Below are 23,001 nucleotides of genomic sequence, written 5' to 3' on the forward strand. Positions count from 1 at the left end.
GTCTGGTTTCATAGTCAACCTGAGGCTCATACCTGCATCTGCTTCTGCATTATCACATGTGGTGATATCACCCATCATATAGCCTCTGGAGGGTTTTCTGGAGGTACACATGCATATGGGCTCTTTTCTGGGTAGAACCCCCTGAATGCTCATGAAAGAAAAAGAGTAGAAAAGGTCAATAATAACTTAATGTCACTATGCAAATCGTTTATGACCTCACAGATTCCCTCACAGGGTCTCAGGGACCCTGTGAAGAAACCCCAGTCTTACTATGATCATTCGTCCCTATACATGCTCCTGCTCTTCTCTTACAGCGAACTAGGGCAGGGAGACTCTCTTATTCCTCTTTGTATTTTTAGTGCCTTGTACAGAGCCTGGCACAAAGCTGATACCCAATAAATATTGGCTGAAGCAATGGAATACTAATGATTTGTTTCCCCAGGGACAGGGAAAGCAAGAGACAGGCAGAGAGAGAAAGAGAGAGAGAGAAAGAGATCACCAGTCTGGTTGACAATATAATGCTTTAGATTTCTAGTTCCGAGTGAGTCAGAATAAAGGTCAGACTGTTCTGATGGTGCGTGGTCCCATGGAACAAACAATGTTCTGAGAAACCAAGAGGCTCCTGGGGCATTCAACATGGGTATGCAATTACTGAGTGGCCTTTTAAGAAAGGTCTTGCTATGTCAAAATTTTTCACAAGTCTTGACCTTGACGTCTCTGCACACTATTCAAAGCAAATATGGACAGCAAGGGGCTGAGCTGGTTATGCGGAGACATAATAAATTTTTTTTCCTGATTTATTTCTTCCTTATACAAGGAGTCCTTAAAAAGTTTGTGGGAGGGCCGGTAGGTGGCGTGGTGGTTAAAGGGGCTGGATTCCTCCATGACCGACCAGTTTGAGTCCTGGACCTGGCAGCTTGCTTTCTCACTTTTCCTTTCTCTCTCTCTCTGTCTCTGTCTGGTCAAATTAAAAAATAATAATAACAAATGGAATTAAATAAATAAATAAATTTTTAATAAGAAAGTTTGTGGGAAATGGATATTATGAATAAGCTATACACAGATTTCAAAAATTGTTTGCAAAAAAATAAACTAATACTTTAATTTCACTTTTCTATAAAATTTTTAAAAATTATTTCTTTATTATTATTTTTATTTAATCTGCTGTGGGGGAGGGGGGTGAGAAAGCAAGTCTTCAAGTCTAGGAGTCAAACTGTGGCTGGCCATGTGGGAGTCCAGCACTTCAACCATGACGCCACTTGCTGGCCCCATCCATGAACTTTTGAAGTCCCTTCCAACCTCTAATTCCCTCAACTGTTCCCCCAAACATACATGAGTGGTCAGTCTACTTGGACCACAGCTGCTCTGAGAAGAGGGAAAGAATTTCAGACCATCATTCGGGGTTATGAATTGGTTCACAGCTCTTATCCAGAGTATTCATTACCGCACAATTTAGCGGGGAGCACAGAAAACACAGGAACTGGATTAGCCCCATAGGGTAGCAGTTAAGCCCTGTGCCTAGGGAGCTGAATCCCACATGAAAACTATGCTGGGTGAGTGTGCATGCATGCCCCAAATCCTGCAAGGATGGTGAAATGGCAGGAAAAGGATTGTGGCATGACCATACCCCATTGGGGAGTGTTTTGTTTTTGTCTTGTTGTTAATTTGCTATAGGGCACATGTGCTTTCTAGAGACAGAAAAAGAGAAAGTGAGAACATACCCCCCCCCGGTGAGATGATCATGCAGCAATCCCTTCTCCTGCATTTTAGACAAGCAGGTACACACACCCAGTATGTTTTTCAAGCTTTCCAGGTCCAAGAATCAAACTGCACAGTGGGCCATGTGGGATCCAGCTGCCTTAGCCACCATGCCAACTGGCTAGCCCTTGGGAGAAGGTGCTTTTTCTCTTTCTCTGTGTATCTATCTCTGGTGAGTGCATGTACCTCTAGCAAAAAGAATGAAAAATAAAGCAAGGAAAGAAAGGAAGAAAAGAGAGAAAGAAACTGCAGATAGTGACTTAAATTTGCCACTAAAATATGTTATCAGTATCCACTCTGTGCCAGACACTGAGTCAGACCTGTGGGACTATCCCGTGATGACCAGGCTGGCCCTGCCCAAGGAGCTCCTGATCATGTGGAAAATAATGTGACTGGCCAGCAACAAGATTCTGACATGAAATGAGCACACAGTGGTGAGAAATCAGCTCTCCTGGGATCAGGAAAAGGAGATGGATTTGATTTTGTCGTGGAAAAGAAGAGAGGGGTGTTGTCAGGTAAAGGGAGGACGGCATACCCAAAGCACTGCGTTAGGGAAGGTACAGAGTCGACTGTTTCCACACAGATCTAAAGAAACAGGAGTCAAAATGAAATGGAACTTTCTTTCTTTTATCACGGTCCACACTTACGTATGCTACAGCTGCCCTGGTGACCCCCACAGTATCAGGAATACGGATCTAAAGTAACGGGTTGAAATGTAATGGAAGTGTCTTTCCATCTTTTGTCATGGTCTGAACTATGCATGCTACATTTCCCATGTGATCCCACAGCTTCAGGAACCCAGACTCCTTCCTTCCCAATGTTCCACCATGTCTGAGGCCTAGCCTTTGTCTGTTCATGTGGTCCAAAGCCATCACATTTGTATTCCAGCCTGTGAAAGTGGCAAGGGGGAGATCTGGCATGCTCCTTCCTGCAGGCACAGTTCAGAAATTGCACCCTTTGGGACCAGCAGTTAGTGTAATGGCTATGTCGCTGGACTCCCATGTAGTCGACCATGGTTCGAGTCCCGGACCCAGTGACTTAAACTCACACCGGACGTGTGTGCGAGCGTGCCCAAGATCCCAATAGGAGAATGGAGGAGAAGGGATTGTGGTGTGGCCATCCCCTCTGGGTGTGTGTGTGTGTGTGTGATTTCTTGCTTTCTATCTCTCTGTCTCTCTCTGTCTTTCTGGCAAGCGCATGCGTCCTATAGCAAAAACCTCTCCAAAAAAAAAAAAGAAAGAAAGAAAGAAAGAAATTGCACTCTTCACTTCTGCTCACATCCCAGTGGCATCCCAGTGGCCCAACACAGTCGCAAAGTAGGCTGGAAAATACAGTTTTTAGATGAAAACTTTTGTTGCTCTAGAAGATATTGGGAGACACCTAGAGGTTTCTGCCCCAAACACAGACACGAGGAGATGGAGAGAGGTTTTAGAAGAAGCCAGTAGCTAGCAGTGTTTGGAGGCTGTGGGAGTGGGTTAAAAAATGCGGTAGGTTGGGGCCACACGGTGAAGAGGGCCTTCAAATACTCAGCCCTTGTTCTTCTAAAGGTCACTGGTTCTCAAACTTGAGCACCATCAGCCTCCATCCGCTGGAGGGTCTGCTAGGGCCCAACTCTTGGTCCCCACCCTCAATGTCTGATTTGGTAGGTCTTCAGTGGGGCCTGAAAATACACACTTCTGACCAGTTCCCAGGCAATGCTGGTGCTTCCAGTCTAGGAACTTTGAGAAATATGGAGCCACAGAAAGTTCTGAAGAAAAAAATGGCATCTATGGTTCAGAAAGTTGAGTCTGTTGCAGGTTAGAGAACGAGATGTTCTGAAGCTCCTCAGAGTACTCGAGCTTCACACCCTCTTAATCCTTCATGTTCCTGAGACATTGCACTTGAGAACAACAGGGATAACAAAGGGGCTGCAGAGCAGGTTCGCAGAATTCCAGTGCCTGGGGGTGACTCTCCACTTCCTGGCAGGGCTGACAAGCTCAATCCGGACCCATCATTACTCTTTGTGTGAAGAAACCTGGATATAGGTGGTGTTTGGCCAAGTCCCTTTCCTCTGTGCATCTGAGTTTCTTCATTACTAATAATATAGGAGGTCAGCTCCATGGTGTGGTGGTAATGTGCTTCTCAAGAAAAGCTGGATCCTGGGACCGCAGATGACATAATGGTTATGTCACTGTACTCCCATGCAGTTGACTGCAGTTTGAGTCCCAGACCTGGTGATTTAAACTGCATGCTGGGCATATGTGTGTGTGTGTGTGTGTGTGTGTGTGTGTGTGTGTGTATGTCCAAGATCCCGAGAAGAGAACTGAAGAGAAGGGATTACAGCGTACAGCGTGGCCATTCCCCCTGGGGGATGATTTCTTGCTTTCTGTCTCTCCAGTGAGCTCATGTGCCCTATAGCAAAACTCTCTCTCTAAAAGAAAATAAGAAATGCTGGATCTCACATGGCAATGATGGTTTGAATCCCCAGCCTGGTCAGCCTGAAACATGTAAGGCACATACACAAGTACCCAAGATCCAACTGGCTGGAGGACTGGAGGAAGGGGATTGTGGTGTGACCAGACCCTGTGAAAGGTGTCTCTCTCTCTCTCTCTCTCGTTCTGCTATGAATAATAATAGTAAATAGTGGAGATAATTTATGTGTCCAAGGTGCCAAGGACTATCAGATGGCAAAGATCAAAAAGTTGGACAATGTCCTGAGGCTATGGGGACTCAGGCACTTGCAAACACCGTGAGATGGTGAGTAAATTGGCTCAACCCCTGGAAGGCAATTTGACAATTAAAACAGAATTTTAAATGCCATACCCTTTGACCTTACAGGTCCATTTCCAGGAATTGCGCCTACCGATATACTCATTCATGTTTATGTGCAAGAGACAAGGCTATTCAGTGCCCATCGCTTGTACTAGCAAGAGATGGGAAAGAATATGAATGTCATCCATAGGTGATTGGTTAGATAAATCATGATGCATCCAAAGATGGAATAATTGGCAGTCTTAAAAAATATTCGTTACATCTATTGGGTCATTCTTATGTAGGAAAATGTGTCATGACTTTCCTGATGACCTAATAAATATAAGCCCATTTAAAATAATCTGTGGAAATACACACACACACATATACACACATGTGTACATATATATACAGACCACTGCTGTGATATTCTACCATTTAAAATATATATGTGTGTATATTTACATGTGTAGAGCACATCTCTGGAAGGATTTAGAGAAAAGAATTTGCCTTTCAGAAATCGGAATAGAAAAGCAGGTTGAGAGGGAAAGTTACTTTTCACTGTAATCTTTGTTTGATTTTGAACTTTGAATATGCATTACTTATTGAAATAGATAAACGTACAAACAGTGGGGTGCTTTATCTCCTAAATCTTCAGAACAACCTAGGAGAAAAGTACTCTTCCAAAGCACTGTGAAGTTTAATCATTTGAGGAGGGAGCAGAAAGGATGGAAGGAAATTTGATTTGTAGGGTTTCCAATTCTCATGGTGTAAATCCTTCCACCATGGCTGATTTCGAGCTACCAGAATGACGTCAATGGACAGAGCAGAGACTAGATGCACACCATCAGCTCTGTGAGCCGGGAGGAACCAGCGCCAGCACCCCATGGTACAGGGCCTTGCACTCCTGAGAAAGGTACCATTGACTCTTCCCGTGTAATACCTGAAAGAGTTGCTTTTCAACAACAAATGTGAGTAGATACAGCCCTTCAGGACTTAAGAGCAGTTTCCAGAGAGCTTTAGAGATAGATACCAGAGAGTTTTACTTATAGTGTAAACAACCTGTCTGTTTTTGCAATGGGTTTTAAATAGAAAGCCAGAAATTAAAATTAAGCATCTGGGTTTTATATTTGCAAATTGCTTTGCCATTTTCTTTATGAAATACTGCACAAAGCTATACAACCATAAGGCAGTAAAAGAATAATAAATTAATCAGCATTAGCATTCTGTCAACACAGTCCCACATACTTAGAGAGAGCCAGCAATCTAAATTAGGAGGTGATTTAGTAATTTTCTCACTGTTTAAAAAAAAAAATGTGTATTTCTTTCTTCCATGAGTAAGGCAGAGAAAAAGAGAGAGAATGAGACAGAGAAACAGGAACCCCCAACAGGGTCCTTAAGCCACAATCCACCCCCAGCTGTGGATCATGGACGTGCATACCTAGCATGTTCAAGGAAATCTGTGAACATGAACCCAAAATCTTCTCAGGTGAGCCAGCGTTGCTGAGCATCCCGTTACCATTCAGTCCCCAAACTTTCTCACTGCTTTAATGGGAAGGTAGAAGTGGAAGATCAGACAGGCTTGCATTCAAGTTATGTCCCAAATCTGCCTCCTGTAAGGTACTTTGCATACGTCACCTCACCTTCTGAGTCTTGACTTATCTCATGCTAAATAGGGACAGTGCCCACCATACAGAGCTGTACAAGCAAGTCTGCCATGTTTAATAAATGAGGTTACACACATATGGGGTGCTTTTCTCCAAAAAACGTCACCCCTCAGAAGAAAGAATTGCCTTACATTTGAGTTCTTACAAAGGCTCACAAAATTTTTCATATTCCCTAGACTCTCTCAATGACTTTATTTTACATAATAAAGTATTGTTTGCGAAGGCCAATTTATAGAGGTCCCCTAGAGGAGGGACCAGCAGATGGTGTAATGGTTACGTCACTGGACTTGAACGTACTCGATCACAGTTTGAGTCCCAGATCCGGTGGCTTAAAACTCACATTGGGCACAGGTGCGTGCACGCCCAAATTCCCAAGAGGAGAAAGGATAGCCATGTGGCCATCCCCCCTGGGGGTGATTTCTTTTTCCGTCTATCTGTCTGTGTGTCTCCAGTGAGAGCACAGGCCCTGTAGCAAAAATCTCTCTTGAAAGAAAGAAAGAAAGAAAGAAAGAAAGAAAGAAAGAAAGAAAGAAAGAAAGAAAGAAAGAAAGAAAGAAAGAAAGAAAGAAAGAAAGAAAGAAAGGAAGGAAGAAGGAAAGAAAGAAAGAAAAGAAAAGAAAAGAAAAGAAAAGAAAAGAAAAGAAAAGAAAAGAAAAGAAAAGAAAAGAAAAGAAAAGAAAAGAAAAGAAAAGAAATTACCTAAAGGAAATGGCTTAAAAAAAAGCAATTTTTAACACAGATGGAAATCATTGCACTAGAGGTTGACCTCATATCCCTTATAAAGATGCAAGTTTTGTGAAAGAGGGCTTTAAAAACCAGTATGTTAAAGGTCAGGATGTTGTGATCATGAATATAAACCTATAGAAGACACGGGGAGATGATCTGTCCTAAGATGAACTGAATTGGGACTTCCAGGATGAAGTATCTCAGCAACAGAATCATACAAAAGCTCAAAAGGTGCTGGATCACGATTTAGAGAAGAGTGAAAATGATGTGACCCAGAAAGTGAGCCGGGTGACGCAGAAACCATCCCCAGTGATAATAAAGATACTGAGATCAAAGATGCTCGGGAAGGGAGGAATAAAATTGGTTTGTGAAATAGGAGAGTGAAGGGAAAAACCAGTGTTTCTAAATTATCTTTGAAGTGTGTGTGCATACCTAAAAGAATGCCTTCATTGTTGCATGTAGATATTTGATTACTTCATCTATAGCTTTAATGATTTATATATTCAAGGTGAACCCCCCCCCCATGCACCAATTTTTTTTTGCTATTGTGAAAAATAGAAGGGTCACCTTGAAGTTTGGAACCTCCCAGTATTAAAATGTCTGATATATTTTGGACCAGCAAATGGGGTAATGGTTATGCTGCTGGACTCGTACGTAGTCCACTGCAATTTGAGTCCCAAGCACAGCAACTTAAAACTCACATTGGGTGTGTGTACGTGCGTGCCCAAGATCCCCAAAGGAGAATGAAGGAGAAGGGATTGCGGCATGGCCATCCCCCCCGGAGGGTGATTTCACACTTTTTGTCTTTCTCTCTGTCTCTCAGGCGAACGTACGTGCCCTATAGCAAAAATAGCTCTCTAGGAAAAAAGAAAAAGTCTGGTACGTGAAGCACTTTATTCTTATTTTCTTAAAAGAATTATTTTATTTAACTTTATTATTGTTGTTATTATTTTCCAGTTTGATCAGAGAGACCAAGAGAGAGAGAGAGAGAGAGAGAAAGGAAAGTGAGAAAGCAAGCCATTTAGGTCCAGGACCTGAATTGCCTTTGGCCATGTGGGAGTCGATCGAGCACCTTTAGCCACCACGCCACCTGCTGGCCCCTGTGAAGCACTTTAAATCCCTTTTGACAGAAGCGATCATCTTGGTTAATACTATTCTCATTATGATCATTCCAGTAAAATTGAGCTTTTCCTTGTACCCTTCTAAGCACGTCCCTGGATTGGGATCCTCTGGTCTCCTACTTCCTAGCGTTGTGATCTTAGGCAAGTTGCCTAACTTTTCTGTGCCTCTACAATAGAAGTAATAGCACTTCACAGGGTTAAGGATTCAATAAATTAGAATATGTAATAAGTGTTTGAAACAGTGCCTGGTAAATGCTTCTTAAATGATAGATATCTCATTAGTTTTACCAAAGTAATTACAGGAAAAACTGTTAAATGCTTGTAAACACAGCAGTTTCCCCCCAGTCTATAGTAAGACTGTCAAACTCATCCTTAGATCCCCTACTCACACATAGGGCTTAACCCCCAAGTATCCATTGAACCAGTAAAAACTTCCTTAGAAAAAGAAAGGTAGCTGGGCTGGCTCAGTGGCATGATGAGTAAGACTGCCAGATACCATATGGCTGACTTCGTAGTTCAAGCCCTGGACCTGGCAGCTTGAGAAACATGCCAGGTAAGTGTGTGCACATGCCTAAAATCCCAAAAGGAGAGAGAGATGGAGAAGAAAGGGTTGTGGTGTGATCATTCCTCGTGGGAAGGGGATGCCTTCTCCTCTCCTTCTGTCTGTCTCTCTCTGGAGAGTACATTGCCCTCTTGCAGGAAAAAAGAGAGAGAGAAAGGTAGCATATGAAGCTCAGGGCCCAGCAGAGACCTTGGCTCCTATTAGTTGCAAGAAGCATGCTCTGAGCATTAATATCTATGGCTCAGCCTCATCTCTTACTGGCCAACCAAAGTCTAAAGCAAAATCTCAGTGTGATGGAGCCGGAGGAGACCACTATACCATGAGTTCCTCATCTCAGTTCCAAATCTGGCAAACAGTAGGAGCTTAATAAGTACCCATTGACCTAATGAGCAATGAGGCACATTCCCTATTACTGTACATGGTCTTTTATTAATACGTGAGTTTTATTTTTTCATACCTACCTACGAAAAAAAAAAAGCCCTTAAAAACCAATACCCAAAATAGACACATAAGGGGACCAGCAGTTAGCATAATGGCTATGTTGCTGGACTCCCACATAGCCAACCGCAGTTGGAGTCCCAGACCCGGTGGCTTAAACTCATGCCGGGCACCTGTGCGTGTGTGCCCAAGATCCCGAGAGGAGAATGGAGGAGAAGGGATTGCAGAATGGCCATCCCCCATGGGGGGTGATTTCTCGCTTACTGTCTCTCTCTGTCTGTCTGGTGAGCACGCGCGCCCTATAGCAAAAATAAAAAACCTCTCCAAAAAAAATAGACACATACAAAATTATGCTGGAAGCATTGCACGGCAGGCAGCATGCCATTCATTGGTCAGAACACTGATAACAACCAGAGGTCCAGCAGCCACAGGCCTCAGAGTCTGGACTCAGTGATGCCCCCCTGCCTGACTCAGAGACTTCCGCAAAGGTAAGGCCTCTTCCTCCTCCTCCTGCTCTTGACACTCCCACAGGCAGGCCAGGCCCAAGCCCTCTGTGGGTACAGATGGTGGTGACAGCAACAGCAAGCAACCCTGAAAGGCAGCAGCCAAACTGACAAGGAAGATGGCCAGTGCCCAGAAGGTGCTAGCTGGAAACCAATCAGGGGAACCTAAGGCTGTGTTAGTGGGGGCTGGTGGCCACACCCAGCACTAGGGCAAGCACACAGGGTAACAAGATGCTGAGGCTTTAGCCTCCCAAGGAGGAAGGTGGCAGGTGGTCAGGGAAAGCAGGAAAGTGACATCAAAGACACAGCAGGTCAGCACTAGCACCAAGGCCAGCATTCACAAAGCCACAGGCTGGAGTAGTCTGCCACTGGGGCCACATGGGGCTGCAGAGGAGCTTGCAGGGCTGTGCCCACCATGCTCAGTGCCTGTGCCACCTGGATGGGGACCCTATTGCCTTGCTGAGGACCAGCTACCTCCACAGGGTCACTACAAGGAAATCTAGGTTCCCCAGAGCCATAGCACAAAGAGCGGGTTGTGGAGAGGGTTCCAAACTTCTGGAAGGTCTTTCACCACTACAGGCATCTCCACCTAGACCACACTGACAGCAGCCCACGAGGCCATGCTAAAGATGACTACTGGTAGGTGGGTCAGCACCAGATGGCCCAATAGGGGTGCTATCATCCCATTCAAGGCTATGGCCTCTAGCACAGGGCAAAAGTCACACCCAGCTCTTTCCCCACTTAGTTCAAAGACACTTTAGCTCTTCTAGAAACTGAAGACCCCTTCTAGCAGCTGGGACAAAAGATACCACACGTGGGCCCATTCTCCATAGCTCAAATTCCTTCTTCTTTAAATAATCTTTAGGGACCAGCAGTTGGCATAATGCCTATGTCGCTGGGCTCCCATGTAGTCAACCGTGGTTCAAGGCCTGGACCCAGTGGCTTAAACTCACACTGGGCACGTGTGCATGTGTGCCCAGAACCCTGAGAGGAGAATGGAGAAAGGATTGCGGCGTGGCCATCCCCCCTGGGGGGTGATTTCTCGCTTTCTGTCTCTCTACTCTGTCTTTCTGGCGAGCGCATGTGCTCTATAGCAAAAACTTCTGCAAAAAAAAAAAAAAAACTTCGAAAAAAAAAAAAAAAAAAAAACTTTAATTGCCAGAGGATACATGCTGTCATCAAAAAGACAAAGAGATATGGAGAAATAGAAAGCACCCCCCTCCCCAGTGACCTATGGTCACACCACTATCCCTTCAACATTTCTCCATCATGTTGGGATTTGGGGCATGCATGCAAATGCACCTAGTGAGTTTTTAAAACCAGGATTCAAACCATAGACAGCCATATGGGATCCAGTTCCTTTAAGTACTAGGCTACAGGGCCAACCCCCTAATTCCTTCTTTTTGATAGCTGTAGTGTATTTAGATGTTTGTAAGCAATCTCCTGCTTTGGCACTTGGGTGTTTCTAATATTTTATTATTACAAATAGCCACAATAGGGGCCAGCAGGTGGCATGGTGGTTAAGGGCACTGGACTCACACACGGCCAGTCGTGGTTTGAGTCCCGGACCTGGCAGCTTGCTATCTTGCGCTCTCTCTCACTCTCTCTCGCTTGCTCTGTCCCTCTCTGGTCAAACATAAATAAGTAAAGTTAAATAAAAATAATTATTTTTTAAAAAATAGCCACAGTAAAAATCTTTGTTGCACATATATACTTCTACACTTGGGTATTTCTATAGGATAAATTCCTAAAAAAGAAATAGTTGGATCAGAGAGTATAAATTTTTAAATATATTAATAAACAATGAGTTATCAAGTTGCCTTTCTGAAATGCTATATCACTTTACCCTTTGATTAAATGTACTTCGTTGCCTCACGGTTGTGTATATTTCAACCAGACTTCCCAGTAACTTATTTTGAATGTCCCAGTGGCTACAGAATTAAGGACTTTGTCTTGCAAATTCTGCACTGTAGTCCTTTACCTTCCAAAAATCATAAACCACTCTGAAGAACTTGGTAATCAGCTTTCTGCAGCAAATATCCAGATTCACAGCCCGACAATGAATGCTTATGCTATCTCAGATGGGGAAGGAAGAAATGTTGGAATTTCTCAGCCTTTTCAGTGTCCAATAGGAAGAACATGTGAAATCAGAACCAGCCATTCCGTTTTGGAGAGAGGATGACTGTATCTCCATTTGTGTTCTGTCTCTGGGATCCTTTCTTAATAGACAAGGAGCCCTCTCATGTTGAGTCTGGCTGGCTGCAAGTCTCTAATTCGGTGTCCTGCCCGGAGTGTGAGAAGGGAACTACTGGTAGCCCTCAGGTGCAGTTAGTACGGCAGGACAACAGGTGGAGTGCCTGGCTGGAAGCTGAACAGCGCCACCAACTGACAGAGTGTTTCACTTATGGCTAAAGCATATGCCCGCTTTAATTTTTAATTTCAATTTCAATCCAAGTAATACATATACGTGATGTTTAAGAGTCAGATACTACTGCAAGTTAGATACTACCTCCAAGTTGATAACAAAAATCCCCTATCCTACCTCCAATCCCATCCCAGAAGCAAGAACTTGAATTCTGTAGTTACCTTTCCAGACTTGATTAAGATATCACTTCCTGGTTTTTAAAATCTTATACTTTTTCTATTAACTCACAGCTACAGGAGACAAGGATCTGGTGTTCTCCCTCTTTCTGTCTCTGTCTCTGCCTCTCTGCCTCAGTCTTTCTCTTTACACACACATACACACATGCACACATTTCCCCTTTGATTTTCTCAAAATAATCATATCATAATTGGATTAAATCAATGTGCTGTTTTACATTATAATGACAATGTACTATTATTTCCAGCTGAGCGTTCTAGTTTATAATGATTACAATGGTTTTGTTATAAATTGGTTTTGTTCCTGGGTTTTAATAATCACGTCATGTCTTACTTGCTTAGTTTCCTACATAACGGCTTCAATTCGTTCCCAGTCCCCTGCCAGAACTCACATTCTCTACAACTGTCTCAGCTTTGTGCTGGGTCTGGGAACAGGAGCGTGTAATCCCAGTGTGCTCCCCTGACAGCAACGTCAGCATCAACATCACTTGGGATCTAGCCAGAAACGCTCCTTATCAAGCCCTAGCCCAGACTTACTGAATTAGCACTGTAGGTAGGGGAAGGGGACTGTGCAGGGGGATGGGGAACTCTAGGACTTAACCCCCTTCAGGTGATATTTAACAGGCACTCAAACTTTGGGACCAGCAGTTGGCGTGATGGCTATGTCGCTGGACTCCCACGCAGTCGACCACAGTTAGAGTCCCAGACCCGGTGGTTTAAACTCATGCTGGGCGTGTGCGTGCATGCCCAGTGATCCTGAGAGGAGAATGGGGAAAAGACTGTGGTGTGGCCATTCCCCCTGGGGGGGGGTGATATCTCGCTTTCTGTCTCTGTCTTTCTGGCACATACGCTTGCCCTATAGCAAAAACCTCTCCCCCTCAGACAAACAAACAAACAAAAAACCTTTAGTGTAACAGTTAAGAGCATGGATACCCAAACCTAAGGCAGCTAGGGACCATAATCCCGGGTATTCGACTCATTCACGATGTAACAACTTCCAAGCCTCAGTCTTTCCATTTGTAAAATGGGGACAAGAACAGTCTTTCTCACATAGAGTCATCATGAGTGGCACGTCAGACAATGGGTCAAGCTCCAGGTTTTCTTAAGCCTTCCAAGAAGGCCTTCTGGAGCCTTCCGAAAGCCACTCCTTCATTCAGGGGAGCACTCTAAGTTGGCCGCAGTCTTCCCCCGGTCTTCCCAGTATCCTGTGCTCAAGTATCTCATCTCCAGCACCTCCACACCCCTCTGTAGTCCTCTTCCTATGTCCCTGTAACAGTCTCCCTCCTCCCTCCCATGTCACCTCCCACCACTATGACCAGCATAACCACCCACCACCTCCAACCCTAATGCTTAGCCCCTAGCTCTCTCTCCAATCTCTTACCCTGCCCCAAGAGCAGTCACAGCTCCCTCTCCTGGTGCCCCTCCCTTTCTCACTCCTCCACTCCACTTCGCCTTCCCCTACCAGCCCAGAACCACTGCTCTCCCATGGAACCATCTGCCAGCTGACTGCCCCTTGGGTGTCCTTGGCCCCCAGAAGTGTGGGGATGGGGAAGGCACTTGGCTTACTAGCCCTAGCCTCACCTTTCTACCATTTCACTCAAGGGCAGTTCTCAATCTAATAACCTGAGCCTCAGCTCCCTCATCTGTGAAGGGAGAGCAATACTTTCCATGGTGCTTGGTGTATAGTAAATGCTCAATAAATTTGCTATGGTTTGGGGACCAGCAGTTGACGTAATGGCTATGTTGCTGGACTCCCATGTACTTGACCACAGTTCGAGTCCCAAACCCAGTGGCTTAAACTCATGCTGGGCGTGTGTGCGTGCATGCCCAAGATCTCAAGAGGGGAATGGAGGACAAGGGATTGCGGTGTGGCCTTCCTCCCTGGGGAGTGATTGCTCACTTTCTGTCTCTCTAGCTCTCTCTATCTTTCTGGCTAGCACATGCACCCTATAGCATAAACCTCTCAAAAAAAAAAAAAAAAAAGAGAGAGAGATTCAGTTGTGACTGGATTAAGAGGGTGAAAACTTAATCAACTAAGGTGTTGAAAGGTGGGACCTTTGGGAGGAGATTAGAATTAAAGTCATCAGGGCAGAATAATGAAGACTGACTCCTGGTGGGATTGTAAGCAGAGGGAGTAAGACAGACAGACACAGATCCATGCTCCCCTGTCCTCCGCCATGTTGTGATACAGCTAGAAGACTATACCAGATGTGACCCATGGGCCTTGGGCCTCCAAACTGTGACCTGAATAAAATTCTATTCTCTTCAATTAAGCAGACTCAGATATTTTCTGTTATTAGCAACAGAATGAATTGGAACAAAGTGTAAAGTCCCTCATCGTAGCCCCCTAATCGCTATCTCATGGGGTCCCACCACCGCTCTCTCCTTATGTCCCACTGTTCTTCCCCATTCATTTAGCTCCAGCCACATGGGCCCCTTACATGCTCCCTACCAATTCAGGGCCTTTGCATCTGCTCTTCCCCCACGACATGGACTGTTCCTCCCGTAGGCATATACTTGGCTTACAAGAAAATCCCCTTGTGCCTCATAGGAGGTGATTCCTATCCCAAACACAATGCTCCATGGCAATCTCCTTTGAGAGTCTTCCCCAAACCATCCATTCTAAAATCGCACCTACCCTACCCAGTCCTCGCTATCCCTTTGCCTGCCAGATGGTCCTTCAGAGACCTAATGTTACGTGGGATCGCATCATTCCAGGAAGTCTTCAAAGGTAGCTCCTCAAAGGCAGGCACGGAGTTTTATCTGGATCATTCCCAAACGTTGGCTCTAAAATTGCCTAGCACATAAGTAAGGCTTATGTGCTAAAAACAAAATGAATTTAATTTTTTTTTTATGATTAGTGTAGCCATTGCCTTATTCAGCCAGTATCTGAATATCTGAGTGGTTTTTTTGTGTGTAGAGGCACAGCAGGGGGCTGACACTACATGTGGCCTCTGCACACCATAAATAGGCACTCAGTAGATACAGGGCTTCCTTCTGTGTCCAAGACCTCATGCTGCTCTTCCCTTTTCCTTACTTCTTCTATCAGTAAATACTGAGCATTAGGTTTGCCCGTGGCCTGGTGGTTAAGGGGGCTGGATCCACGTGGCCAACCACTTCTTGAATCTCAGCCCCAGTTTCTAGTAAAACATGCCAGGTGTGTGTGTGTATGTGTGTCCCACCTACCAACAGAATGGAGAAATGGAGGAGTCTGTGGTGTAACCACCTTCATTTGGAGAATATTTTCAAATCACTTGTCTGGCATGAGGGATATGGAGACAGGTTTATCTTACCAACAGGGAAAGGTATAGAAGAGGGTTTGTTGTCAATGTCTGCACTGCTTACCACCTTGGGGAGGGGCTGAGCTGGGTTAGGGAGTTGAAGAGTCTAGTGCCTTCCAACCTGTGTAAGCGTGGCCCTCAAGTTTCCCCACCTATAAATTGGGCCTAATTCTAAGAACTACTGCACAGGACTGTCATAAGAATTCCTTGTTAATCCCTGTACCTGGCAGATAGAAATTTCAATAAACTAGTCACAATAAGAAGTACAGGTTACTGGGACCAGCAATTAGCGTAATGGCTATGTCGCTGGACTCCCACGTAGTCGACTGCAGTTCACGTCCCAGACCCAGTGGCTTAAAACTCACGCCAGGCGCGTGTGCGTGCGTGCCCAAGATCCCGAGAGGAGAATGGAGGAGAAGGGACTGCGGTGTGGCCATACCCCCTGGGGGGTGATTTCTCACTTTCTGTCTCTCTCTGTCTTTCTGGTGAGCGCACATGCCCTATAGCAAAAACTTCTAAAAAAAAAAGAAAGAAACTAAGTACAGATTACTTCCAAAATTTAAGCAAAACATAAAGACTAAAAGGTCAGTCAAGCCCTCAGTGATTTATCCCAGAGTCTGTCCTCTAACAGCATACAAAGGGATTCACACTCCTTGTGGTGCTCCCAGAACTTCAGATCCAATTTGTCTCACAATTCAGGTGGGGACACTAGTGCGGCAGAGGCTCCACTGGCCTTATCCGACCTCTGGAGCCAGCGAGGGTGGGATTGGGGCCAGGCTGCACAGTGCAGTCTTTTGTCCTCAGAAACCTCAGGGCCAACAGATGGCATAGTGGTTTTGTCACTAGACACCCACATGGCCAACCACGGTTCAAGTCCTAAACCCAGTGGCTTGAAAAATCACACCAGGCATGTGTGCATACGTGCCCAAGATCCCAGGAGGAGAAGGGATTATTGTATGGCCATCCTCCTGCCACAGGGGGAGGAGGTGTTGAGTTTTCACTGTCTATGTCTGTCTCTCTCCTACAAGGGTATGTACCCTAAGACAAAAGCCCCTTTAAAAAAAAAAGAAAGAAATCTCTAAGCAGAGACACAAGTGTATGTGGCTCTAGGGTTTGGGTACAATTTTCATCTTTTAATTGAAATTTATTGTGGTATAATGTACACAGAATAGAATTCCATCCAAAAATTCCTTTGTGTCCCATAGCAGACAATTCCTACCCTAGAAACAATCACTGATTTTTGCCATCACGAGCCATTGTTGCTAAACTTGACATTAATGGAATCATACAGTATGTACTCTTTACTTCCTCATTTTCTTGCGGCATTACTGAGGTGAAACTGTAAAATGGATGTACATAAACTGCACCTAATTTAACGTCAACAACTGCAAGGGTTTTAATGTATTACTCCTTTGAAACTATCACCAGAGTCAAGATAATGAACCTATCGATCACCCCAGTTTCCTCGCATCCCTTTCTTTTCCATTCTTTCCTCCCCACCACAATAACTGATCTGCTTTCTGTCACTCTAAATTGGTTTGCATTTTCAGAAACTGTATCTAGACTCATCCAGTAGGTACTCTCCTGTGCCTGTTTCTTTCACTCGGCATAATTATTTTGATTCATTCATGCTGTTGTACCAATATCTTATTCCTTATTTTTTCCTGAGTAGCATTTCGCTGTATGGGAATACCAGAATTTGTTTATCTGTTCATTTGTTGGCCAACTTTGGAGTACATTCCAGCTTGGGATGCTCATTGGAAAAGCCACTCTGAACATTTCTACATAAGTCTACATGTGAATAAGTTTTCATTTGTCTTGAGTAAATACCTAGATGTGGAATTTCTGGGCCATAGGGAAGATGTATATTGAATCTTTTTGTTGGGGGGGGGGAGGTTTTTACTATAGGGTGTGTGCGCTTGCCACAAAGTCAGAGAGAGACAGAAAGACAGAAAGAGAGAAATCACCCCCCAGGGGGAATGGCCACACCGCAATCCCTTTTCCTCCATTCTCTTCTCGGGATCTTGGGCACGCACGCACACATGCCCGATGTGAGTTTAAGCCACTGGGTCAGGGACTCAAACTGTGATCAACTACATGTGAGTCCAGTGACATAGCCATTACATCAACTGCTGGTCCCACCATATTGAATCTTACAAGAAATTACTAAGTTGTTTTTTTTCCCAAAGTGGCAGCACCATTTTATATTCATTAAATGGCAAAGTTTAACATCTCACTTTCCCTCTCACTGTCTCTCTCTAGCGAATGCATGCGCCCTACGGCAAAAACCTTTAAAAAAAAAAAAAAAAGAAAAAGCTTGTTCCCATTCACAACTTTCCTACTTACTGTTCCCTCTTTCCGGAATGCTTTTCCACTAGTTTTAATGTAGGTGACTTCCTGACATTCAGGTCTTAGGTCAAATGTCATATTCCAAAGAGGTTATTAGGGACTGAATTGTGTCTTCCAGAATTCATGTCAATGCCCAGGACCTTTGAATGTGATCATATTGGGGCCCAGTTTGGTAGTGCAGCAGTAGTGGAATGCTGGAGGCCATCCGAAAGGCCAGGGGCCAGTTCCCAGGTTGACCTGGACACACCACGTGATGTGATGGTAGCTGGCTGAGAAGGCAGGGGAGAGAATCACAGTGAGAGACCCTGTTGAGGTGCTTGTCTCTCTGAATCTATCATGAAAGGAAAGAAGGAAGAGTTTTTTTAAAAAAAATGGAGGGCCAGTCAGGTGGCAGGGCATTTAAGGCACTGGATCCCACATGGCAGACTATACAGTTTGAGTCCCCAACGCAGCAGCTTGGAAAGTATGCCAGGCATGTGTGTGGGCGTGTCCTAAATCACAAGAGGAAAACGGAAGATAAGGGCCTGTTGGTGTGGCCATCCACTTGGGGTGTGATTTCTCATTTTTACTATCTGTCTCTCTCTGACAAGTGCACATGACCTACAACAAAAAATAAAAATAAACTTAAAAGAGGCCAGCAGTTGGCGGTGGTTAGGGCAGCTGGGCTCCCACATGGCTAACAACAGTTCAAGTCCCAGACCTGGCAGCTTGCTTTCTCACTTTCCTTCTCTCTCTCTATTTCTCTCTGGTTAACTTAAAAAAAAATAATAATGACAATGAATAAAATTAAAATTAAATAATTCTTTAAAAATTAAAAAAAATTTAAAAGGGTGCCAGACAATGTACAGCCATAAAACACTACACTCTATGAGGTTGACTCACATGTGAAAGTTCTGGGTTTGCTTCCAGAGACTTCCCTATGTATGCGTTGCAATGCTGGAGGCCACCTAAAAGACCAGGGGTCAGTGTGTGCCCATAATCTGGCGCTGGCTGGGGCAGAGGTAAATTGCATTATGAAGACCTTGTTTGGGATGCTCTCTATCTCCTTGTTTCTGTCTCTTTCTCATTGTATCTCTCAATTATGAAAAAAATAAACTTAAAAAAAAAAATGATGTGAGTGACCTTGTTTGTAGATAGTCTTTAAACAAGTGTGTGTTAAAATAAGGTTGTCAGGATGGGCCCTAATTTCAAATGACAGACATTAGAGAATAAATTTCTGTTGCATAAGCCACCCAGTTAGCTACAGCTGCCCTCATAAACAAATACAAAAGCCTTCCAATCATCATTTTACAGCCATTACAATAATGTTTCAAGCAAGAATCATCAATGAATTCTAAAACCACTGGGTGGGAGTCTGATGAATAACAAGATATTTAAATAATTTCAAAATATCTTCCCACAGGATACACAATAGTTACAAAGGGAAAAAACGCAACTTTTTGATAGACTACTTTGGCAGACACCACCTCAACCAAGTGATAGACATTAACATCACCAACCATGGGACAAACAACGCGTCTCCGGATAGAAGGTACTGATGCTTTTTTTTTCTTTTTAACATTTATTTGTTTGTCTATTTATTCCTTTATGTGTTGTGATTTTCAAGCCACTGGGAGTGGCTTGACATGTATGACTGCAGTCAGCCATGTGGGAATCAAGCACCTTAACCACCACACCCCCTACTGGCCCTGACACTTCTTTTCTGTAAGAGCAGACCCCTCTCTTATCCATGGGGCATACATTCTAAGTTCCCCAGTAGATGCTGAAATCATGGATAGTACTGAAGCCTGTGTATACTGTATTTTTCCTATACATAAATACTATGATAAAGGTTCATTTATAAATTAGGTGTAGTAAGAGATTAACAATAGTAATAATTACGGTACATTGCACTGTAACCCAAGTTATTTGAAAGGTCTCTCAAAATACCTTATTTTACTATACTCATTTATGTTTGGATCTTGGTTGACTACAGGTAACTCACATTTGGGCTCAGGGGGAACTACTGTATTCTTGTTTTTAAAAAAGCATACTCTCCAAAGCATTAATGGCACAAAGAGGTGTGATATTATCTGTTGAAGATATTTCGTAGTTTTATCAACAGTACTAGGGAGAAATATTCACCTGTTTAAATATCCATTTTGTAAGACAAATAATAATGTGATTGATTGTATGGAAGAAAATGAAATGAAAAAAATAATAATAAAAGGAAAAAAATTTTAAAAAAGGAAAAAAATATTTGAAGAATTATTACATAGAGAGTTTTAAAAGGTGGAATAAAATTAAGTCTAAGAAGCAGAAAAAAAAAACATACTCCCAATGTAATCATGAGAAAAATATCAAACACATCAAAATTTAGGGACAGCCTACAAAAAAAAAACCCTTCCCAGTACTCTTCAAGAATGTCAAGGTCATGAAAGACAAAGAGTGTCTTTCCCCATAAAAGGAAAGGAAAGAAACATGACAACTAAATGCAACATGTGATCCTGAACTGGATCCTGTGGAATAGCTATAAAGAACGTTATTGGGGGACCAGCAGTTGGCGTAATGGCTATGTCGCTGGACTCCCATGTAGTCGACCGCGGTTCGCGTCAGGCCCCGGTGGCTTAAAACTCATGCTGGGCGCGTGTGTGTGCGTACCCAAGATCCTGAGAGGAGAATGGAGGAGAAGGGATTGCGGCGTGCCCATACCCCCTGGGGGGTGATTTCTCGCTTTCTGTCTCTCTGTCTGTCTGGCAAGTGCATGCGCCCTATGAAAACCACTCCAAAAAAAAAAAAAAAAAAAAAGAACGTTATTGGGACAACTGGCAAGCTGTAAAAGTGGACAATGCATTAATAAATAAAAGAATTGCACCACTGTTGAAATTCCTAATTTTGATCATCATGCTGAGATTATGCAAGAAAATGTCTTTTTCTTAGGGGATACAGACATATTTAGGGATAAAGGAACAGTATGAGAAAATAAGAGGGACCAGCAGTTAGCGTAATGGCTATGTTGCTGGACTCCCATGTAGTTGACCACCGTTCAAGTCCTGGACCTGGTGGCTTAAATTCACGCCAGGGGCATGTGTGTGCGTGCCCAAGATTCCGTGAGGAGAATGGAGGAGAAGGGATTGCGACGTGGCCATCCCCCCGAGGGGGGATTTCTCGCTTTGTGTTTCTCTGTCTCTGTCTTTCCAGCGAGCGCACGCACCCTATAGCAAAAACCTCTCAAAAAAAAAAAAAAGAAAGCAAAAGAAAATAAGAGAACAAGGATATGTACAAATTATATGTAATACAAATGCATATATATAGGCATGAGAGAATATGATTGCTAATGTAGCAAAATGGAACCATTTGTTATTATGATAGAAAAATATATGATTCTTTACTATTGTCACAATTTGTCTAAATATGAACTTCCATCCCTAAGAATGTTACAGAGGCTTTCAGTGACCACACTATCAATAATGGCATGTCCCCAATTCCCAGGCACTCTTTTTCTCCATCACACTGGCAAAAATTATCCTGTGCATTTATTTAATAACACTTGGCATTTATTGTGTGCAAGACCCTGTCCTGTTTTAAGTGCTTTAACTGTATAACCTTTGTGAGTCCTCCAACTGTTGTCCCCAACTTACAGATGAGAAACAAAGACCTAACTAAGGCTGATGTGGTTTGTCTCCTCCAGGAGCACAGAACCTAAACTTGTCTTGTTCACTACTCTTCCCCCCTGGCGACTTAAAATGGTGCCTACTGTATTAAAGGTGTTTGAGGAGTATCTGTAGATCCAGTTACCAAATACTGGGGAGCTCCTAGGCATTGGGGTACAAGGCAATGAACAAAATATTTAAAAATCCATGCCTAAGTGGAGCTTTAGTTTGAGCATTAACTAAGCCAGGAACCCAACTAGCCAATATGTGTACACACAGTGTGCGGTAGGTGACTTTTATAAATAATTTGGTGACATCACTCCTAGGAATTAAGACTTATTCTACATATTTTGCAGGGAAAATGGAACATTAGTCTGGAGCAATGATTTCCTCAAGATCACTGGGCTAGTACCAGAGAGGGTCGAAATTCGAATCCACTCTATCCGGTTCCCAGGCCCGAGCTATGAATCAATCAAACCGACTAATCCAATCATCAAATCAGTATTTATAGGCTCCTACTGCGTGCTGTGGTCTAAACGCAGATCAGACAAGAGGTTGAGGTGCGCAGGCAGCAGCAGAGACCCGGGAAGCCGCAGCGGATCGCGGGAATTTGGCGCCTATTTTTTGTAGGCTGGGTGTTCTCGCCGGTGATTGGGCCCCGGCGCGGCGTGCCGGGTGCGCCGGCTGCGGCTGCTCTGTCGACCTTGGCAGGACCCCGGCGGCGCAGTGCTCGGCTGGCCTCCCGGGGGATGGGCCACCAGGAGTCTCCGCTGGCCCGAGCGCCGGCGGGAGGTGCAGCTTATATAAAGAGGTTATGTAAAGGGCTCAGCTGGCGCGAACACGTGGAGAGCCACGGGAGCCTGGAAGCCTGGGCCTCCCCCGCGAGCGCCGCTGCCATCACCGGCACAGCAGCAGGATCCAGCACACGCCCGACACGGGCCGCCTCCTCCCGCGCCACCCGGTCCCGGAGGCAGCCCGGGTCCGGAACAGACCATCCCCAGGCCGGGACTTTAGGGGGAAAACGGACCGCCCGGAAGTGGAGGGGCGCCAGCCAGGTAAGGGCGCAGTCCGCGGAGGGAAGGCAGACGCGGACGACGGAGCTACCCGCCCTCCCTCGGCGCTTGGGCTGGGCAGTGGGGTCCTCGGCTTACAGCGCTCAGAGAAGCCAAACTTTTAAACCTGGCCCCCCACCCGCGGCCTTTGGGGACTTGGGTCGGTCCGCTGGGCTCTGGAGCGCTTAATTCAATGGACTGTTTACACCCGGGAGAACTCAAGGCGAGACGCAAAGAGGTGGGTCTCAGAAGGGGCCAATCAAGGAAAAAGATTTCAACAGTTTGAATTTCCTCGTAAGGCAGTTTTCTTACTCGGGTAGCCTGTTTGTTCTTGTTTTCTCTGTTCGTACACGTACATAAACTGGGAAAGCGGAGAGATTTTTGCTTTTCTTTCTGGTTCCCCCTCTGAGCCAGTACAATGTGGTTCCGTCTTTCCCGCTTTCCCCTCCCTTCCCCCTTCAATCTGCGACGGCGGCTTCCGTCTTAAAGGGGCCGTGTCGGGCGGAGGAGGAGGTGGTGGGACGCGCCGCGGCCTGAGCTCCTTGCCTCCCCTCTTCCACTTGGTAGTTTAACCAATTCTT

The sequence above is a fragment of the Tupaia chinensis genome, unplaced genomic scaffold (genome assembly GCF_000334495.1).
Source record: "Tupaia chinensis unplaced genomic scaffold, TupChi_1.0 Scaffold143574_1, whole genome shotgun sequence".
NCBI lineage: Eukaryota > Metazoa > Chordata > Mammalia > Scandentia > Tupaiidae > Tupaia > Tupaia belangeri.